The sequence below is a fragment of the Cavia porcellus genome, unplaced genomic scaffold (assembly GCF_034190915.1).
Source record: "Cavia porcellus strain 051 isolate PalLab524CR breed Dunkin Hartley unplaced genomic scaffold, mCavPor4.1 scaffold_19, whole genome shotgun sequence".
In the NCBI taxonomy this organism is placed as follows: domain Eukaryota; kingdom Metazoa; phylum Chordata; class Mammalia; order Rodentia; family Caviidae; genus Cavia; species Cavia porcellus.
The window spans coordinates 29,621,615-29,627,172 of record NW_026947502.1 but is presented as its reverse complement, the minus strand read 5'-3'; the positions used below and the strand labels follow the sequence as shown (position 1 = coordinate 29,627,172).

The window sequence follows — 5,558 nt, the reverse complement described above, 5'->3', positions numbered from 1 at the left end:
TAAGAGCTTTGACATTTATTCCCTTCCTCTATTCCACTCTTTTGCATCTAATGAATGCCATGCTCTGGATGTTGGAAAACAAAGACACTGAGGGCTGGTTCCCTGGTATCCAGTAACTCACAGCCTAGAGAAGTAAAGCCATAAATAAACAGATCAGAAGGCATCGTGGGGCAGGGGACAGAATGCAGGGGGTAGGGGCTGCTGTCTTCTCAGAATGCTGTTCTGAAGCCTGCCTAAAAAAAGCCCTCGATGAATCTACTTGCATTTATTATCCGAGTGCACTGCCTTCAAGTTACCCAAGTATTTAGGAGAGGAACTTTTCTTTTTTTCTTCTGTTTTCTTCATTGACTTTTATTAGCATATGTTTGTGGTACATAATGATTGCATTCACTGTAGGGAATTGGTACATGTAATCAATTCCCCTCCCCATCTCCCATCTTATTTTATTTTTCCAGGATCAAATTAATTTATCTTATAGGACCTTATGAAGTTAATTAACATATAGATATTAAAAAGCAGACTAAAAGGCCATAGAGCATAGAAAACATAAAATACAAGTTAGGGCACTCTTTTAGATACATTGTCTGCATTGAATTGCAGTATTTTCTCTCTTTGCCTCTCTATTCCTATTATCTGCTTTTATTTTGCAAAGTATATATACGAGTTTTTCATATAAGGGAAATCATGTAATATTTAAGTTTCTGTGTCTGAGTTATTTCACTTAATATTATGATATCAAGTTGCATCCATTTTCCTACAAGTGACTCAAATTTATCCTTCTTTATTAGAGATCAAGGCTGTAAAAAATAACAGACTTCCAAATTACAAGCTAATAGTCCTAATAAAATCTTTGCAACAATTTTCTCAGTATGTGAACCTGAGGTTCAGATATCTCAAAATCTGTTTTTTTCACATTCTGATCTAGTTCATGGCTTATCCACAGGAAAGCACAGCTTCCCATGGCTGATTCTCCCCAGCCGTAGCTTCAGAGAGCAAGGTCTTCTCATCTGACTTGGCGCAAGGATTGTCTCCACCCAAGGGACTGGCCAAGTGAACTCCATTGGGGATGGTATTTAGTATTTCCCAGTTGGAAATGTGTCCATGTCGCTCCCGGCCGGCAGGAAAGACACACGACAAGGTCTGGCGGTGGTCAGGCTTTTCTTTATTCTCTCCTTATACAGTCTGCCCCGAAGCCTCTACCGGTCCGCTCTCCGCGGCTCCTTCCGTGCTTCAGTCTGCCCCGAAGCCTCTACCGGTCCGCTCCCCGCGGCTCCTTTTGTGCTTCAGTCTCCCCCGAAGCCTCTACCGGTCCACTCCCCGCGGCTCCTTCCGTGCTTCAGTCTCTCTCTCGGGGGTGGAGGCACTGGCTATATATAGGATTAATAGCTAGGCAGACTACCCTGTGAGGCGGGAACTTAGTGGGGTGATAAGAAACAGGTGCCACACAGGCGGGCTCGATGAGAGGGGTAATCTAGCTCAGGCTTTTGTACTTTCCCACAGGCCTCGCAATCACCGCGTCTGATGACTTGACAGTGCCACGGCTCCCAACATCTCCCCCTATTTTATTTTAAATGATGGCTACGCGCATCGCAGCCCGTCCTGGATAGAGTGCAGAGGCCTATGCCCCGAACTGAGGCCCACCGTAGGCCCTTAGCGTAGACCCTGGTCGGCCGTCCCAGGGTCCACCAAGGCCCTGAGGCCCTCGTCCTTTTTTCTAGGGCCAGGAATGAACCGGACGGAACCTGGTTGCACATAGGCATGCACTCATTTCTCTCCACGAATCCCCTCGGAGAGAAATTTAACAATCCAGCGGCTTTCGAGCGGAACGGGGTAGGGCCTGGCTTAGGTTGAGTCGTGCTGGGGAGGCACGCTCTTACCCGTCATTGACTCACCCACCCTGCTACATGTTGTTGTCTAGGGAGGAGAATGTGGGAAGCCTGTCACTTTTAAACGCGGTCGTAGGCCATGCGAGCGAGCCATGCGTATACAAGGGTAGCACATAGGGGAGCAAGCCGTTCCAGGCCCCCAAAAAGGGATTGTCCTGCAGTTCTTTTAGGGCTCATCTTGTTGTTGGGTCTGCGGTTGGCCTCTGGTGGAACAGGCCTGATCTTCAGTCGAGGGACTTGTCGCGTCAACCTCTCTGGGACCCACATTGGCTCTCGTCCCGATTCCTGCGGAAAGACACAAACCGCGCCTCGGCTTCCTCTTTTGTATCTCTGCCCTCCTTGACGGACCCTTCTCGGGAGCTTCCTCACTGTGCCTGTTCAAACACCTCGCGTACTTCTACAAGTTCTTGAGAGCTCCCCCCGTAACTACCCTCACTCTTTAGGCACGCGTGTATCATTTCCCACAATGGACGAGCAGAGACTGAAGCTCTACCCTCCCGTTCTGCTAGGGAAAGGTCTCTGCCCAACTTTTCCCAGGAGGGCAGGTTTACATGCCCTGTAGGCAGAAACCAGGGAGCAAAGCTGTCAATCTCTGCAAGGAAATTTTCTAAAGTCTTACGCCCCACCTTGAGGTCCTTGGACTTTAGGAGTCTCCGAAGGACCAACACCAAGGCTGTGTATCTTTACTTGGCATGTTTCCCATTTTTAATATATCTTCTGTTATTTTTACTTCTATGTTTATGTTTTACACTCTTTTATTACCTTAAGTTCTGGTGTTATGTTTCATACTCACCGCGTGAGGCCCAAGAAACCCGCCACTTACGCGTGAGGTTGAGAGGAGTCTACAAACCCTGTAGGTGCGCGCCACCCAGGGCCCAGGCTTATCCTCTACTCACCTGTCCTGCAGCTGCAGCACTGTGTAGGAGAATGCAGTCCACCGCCGCGTCTCGGGGTTGATCAATCCCCGTGCGGGCCACCAAATGTCGATGTCGCTCCCGGCCGGCAGGAAAGACACACGACAAGGTCTGGCGGTGGTCAGGCTTTTCTTTATTCTCTCCTTATACAGTCTGCCCCGAAGCCTCTACCGGTCCGCTCTCCGCGGCTCCTTCCGTGCTTCAGTCTCCCCCGAAGCCTCTACCGGTCCGCTCCCCGCGGCTCCTTCCGTGCTTCAGTCTCTCTCTCGGGGGTGGAGGCACTGGCTATATATAGGATTAATAGCTAGGCAGACTACCCTGTGAGGCGGGAACTTAGTGGGGTGATAAGAAACAGGTGCCACACAGGTGGGCTCGATGAGAGGGGTAATCTAGCTCAGGCTTTTGTACTTTCCCACAGGCCTCGCAATCACCGCGTCTGATGACTTGACAGTGCCACGGCTCCCAACAGAAATGTGTTTCTTGAGTTCTGTTTGCTAGCTGAGTAGGAAGTTTCTCTGGCTTTCCAGAATGGCTAATGGCACAGCTGGACTGATGCATTAATGGTGGGTATACATGCATGAGCATCTTTGAACATTTCTCCTTCCAGAACTGCTAGAAGAAATGCCAGCTCAACCCATGTTAGAGCTGCTGACATGAGTTTGGAGAAAATGTTCATTCCCAGGGTTGAGTGTCACTCCTGGTCCAGCCACAGTGCCAGCCTTAGGAGTAAACTGCTGGTTCTGGGGTTAGGACCACCAGTGCTGTGGCCATCTCTCTGTGAAGACTGCTCACTGACTCCCAAGGGTCCTGGCTTGCAGGCAGCCAGGGAAGCTTGCATTGCTTTAGATACACTGTCATTTCCTTTCCAATCCCCAATGTCATCAACTTTTCCAGTGGCCATGAACATGTTCCAGACAGATTTCACTCTTCTTGACCTCTTTACTTTGTTGATGAACAGTTTTCTGGGCTTCATCTGATTCAGCTCTTCATTCTCCAAACTCTCAACTTATTGCTGGCTTTGTGGAGTGGGAATTTCTGCCTTAAGATCCAGTGGGTCTGACAAAAATGCAAGCAGATAGTCACAGTAAAAGCATATCAATAATTCAAATAAATGCCATAAAACAAAAAACTCAGTGTGATGAGATTCTATGATAAGGAACATATAACCAGGAATATTGATAAAAGGAGAGTACCATAGATGTTGCCACACTAACAACACACTGCTAGGCAATTACTAAAAAGAGCAGTTGCCTCTAGTGATAGGAGAGAGGATTGAAATAGACTCTGTGGCCAGCAGGGGTGCTGGTACAGCAGGAGGGAGCTTTATGTAGTTTGCTGCAGCCAGGGAAGAGCACCTCAGAGGATCCACCGGAAAGTGACATTGTGGAGGTGCCAAAGTAGTGTGGGAGAATTTTTTAGAAAATTTGAGTTTGACTCGGATGTTTCTAAAGTAGGAAAAATGTATTAGATTCCTGAGAATCTAACAAGGGCAATTCAGTGATTGGGTGTTTTAATGCATTCTCTCTAAAAATAAAAAATAGCCATAGTCATTCACATCTGCCAAAGAAAAGAGTGTTCAGTGAGGTATTGGCTTTGGCTTTGGCTTATTTGGGACACAGATGCAGCAGGGCCACAACACGAGGGCTCAGTTTATATTCTGTGACCATCAAGCAGTTAGATGCTCAGATAGGAACACAATGGTCTTGCTGGAAGCAGAGCCAGGTTTTGCTTTCTCATTGAGATTGTGGAGGGGAAAGCCTACTTTTAAATTTTTGGAAAAGTGCACATGCCTGCACACACACACACACACACAAACACACACACGTATATATACAAGTATGAGGTGCATATATGACAGAAATTAAATAAATGATTTATTAATAATGTTTTCTTATTACTGACAGGTTTGTGGCATTTTTAAAATCTAGAAATTTCTTGTAAAAACAAATACGTCTCAATTCTTCCAGAAATAAATGGGGGATCTATCAGGTTTGGGCTTAAATCAATTTCTCTTCTGAAGCAAAATATACTAGGGTTTTTTTTGGAAAGGCAAGCATTAACATTTCCCAATTAATGCTTTCTGATATTTGGAATTTTAAAATCCTATTGTGATTGTCCTGATTTAAACTGCTAGTAAAATAAATAAATAAATGAAATAAATTGCGAGTAATCTTTAAAGAATTATCCATCAGTAAGGAAAACAGAGCTGAGTTCAAGGGTAAAGCTGAGTTCATGTGGTTAAAAGCCTCTCTGGACCCAGCTACCCTGATTTGCAGTTGGTGCATGAGAAAGAGCTGAGTATGGGGATGTGCCCCTGGCAGAGGAATTTAGGAAGACTAGCACAGGGTGGAGGCCCAGCACCAGCGGGAAGGATCTGATTAGCCATCAGATTAGCCTCGCTGCAGCAGCCCACTGCCCACAGGGTTGTGTGCCACTAGTGTTCAACTCTGTCACTTTGTGGCAATTACAGAAGCAGCACTCTTGCTGCTTTGTGTGACCCTTGTATGTGGACGATGAAAACTTTCCACTTGTTTCTCTTCATGGTGTCTGTTATGGATTAAGAACTGGTGGTCAACTTAATGCCAGCTGGATCACATCAGCATGGCACTGAGCGTAGATGATCCACCTGAGGAAAGTTGCCAGCATAAATAGGTGGAGAAGGAGAAGGAGGTTGTTGAGGCGTTGAGGTGTTAATGCATTATTGCATTGCATTATGGGTTCCCCTACGAGTTGTAAGCCATTAAGTTCTCTTGAGGAG

At 46.5% G+C, this 5,558-nt stretch overlaps 1 long non-coding RNA gene across 1 annotated transcript; it reads right to left on the bottom strand.

Annotated features, from left to right (window-relative positions):
* Positions 1–1,141: 1,141 nt before the first annotated feature.
* On the bottom strand, positions 1,142–3,259 carry LOC134471620 (uncharacterized). Its single transcript, XR_010041118.1, has 2 exons — positions 2,783–3,259; positions 1,142–2,171 (listed from the first exon to the last, which is right to left on the bottom strand). It is a non-coding gene; the product is annotated as an uncharacterized LOC134471620 (long non-coding RNA).
* Positions 3,260–5,558: the final 2,299 nt, after the last annotated feature.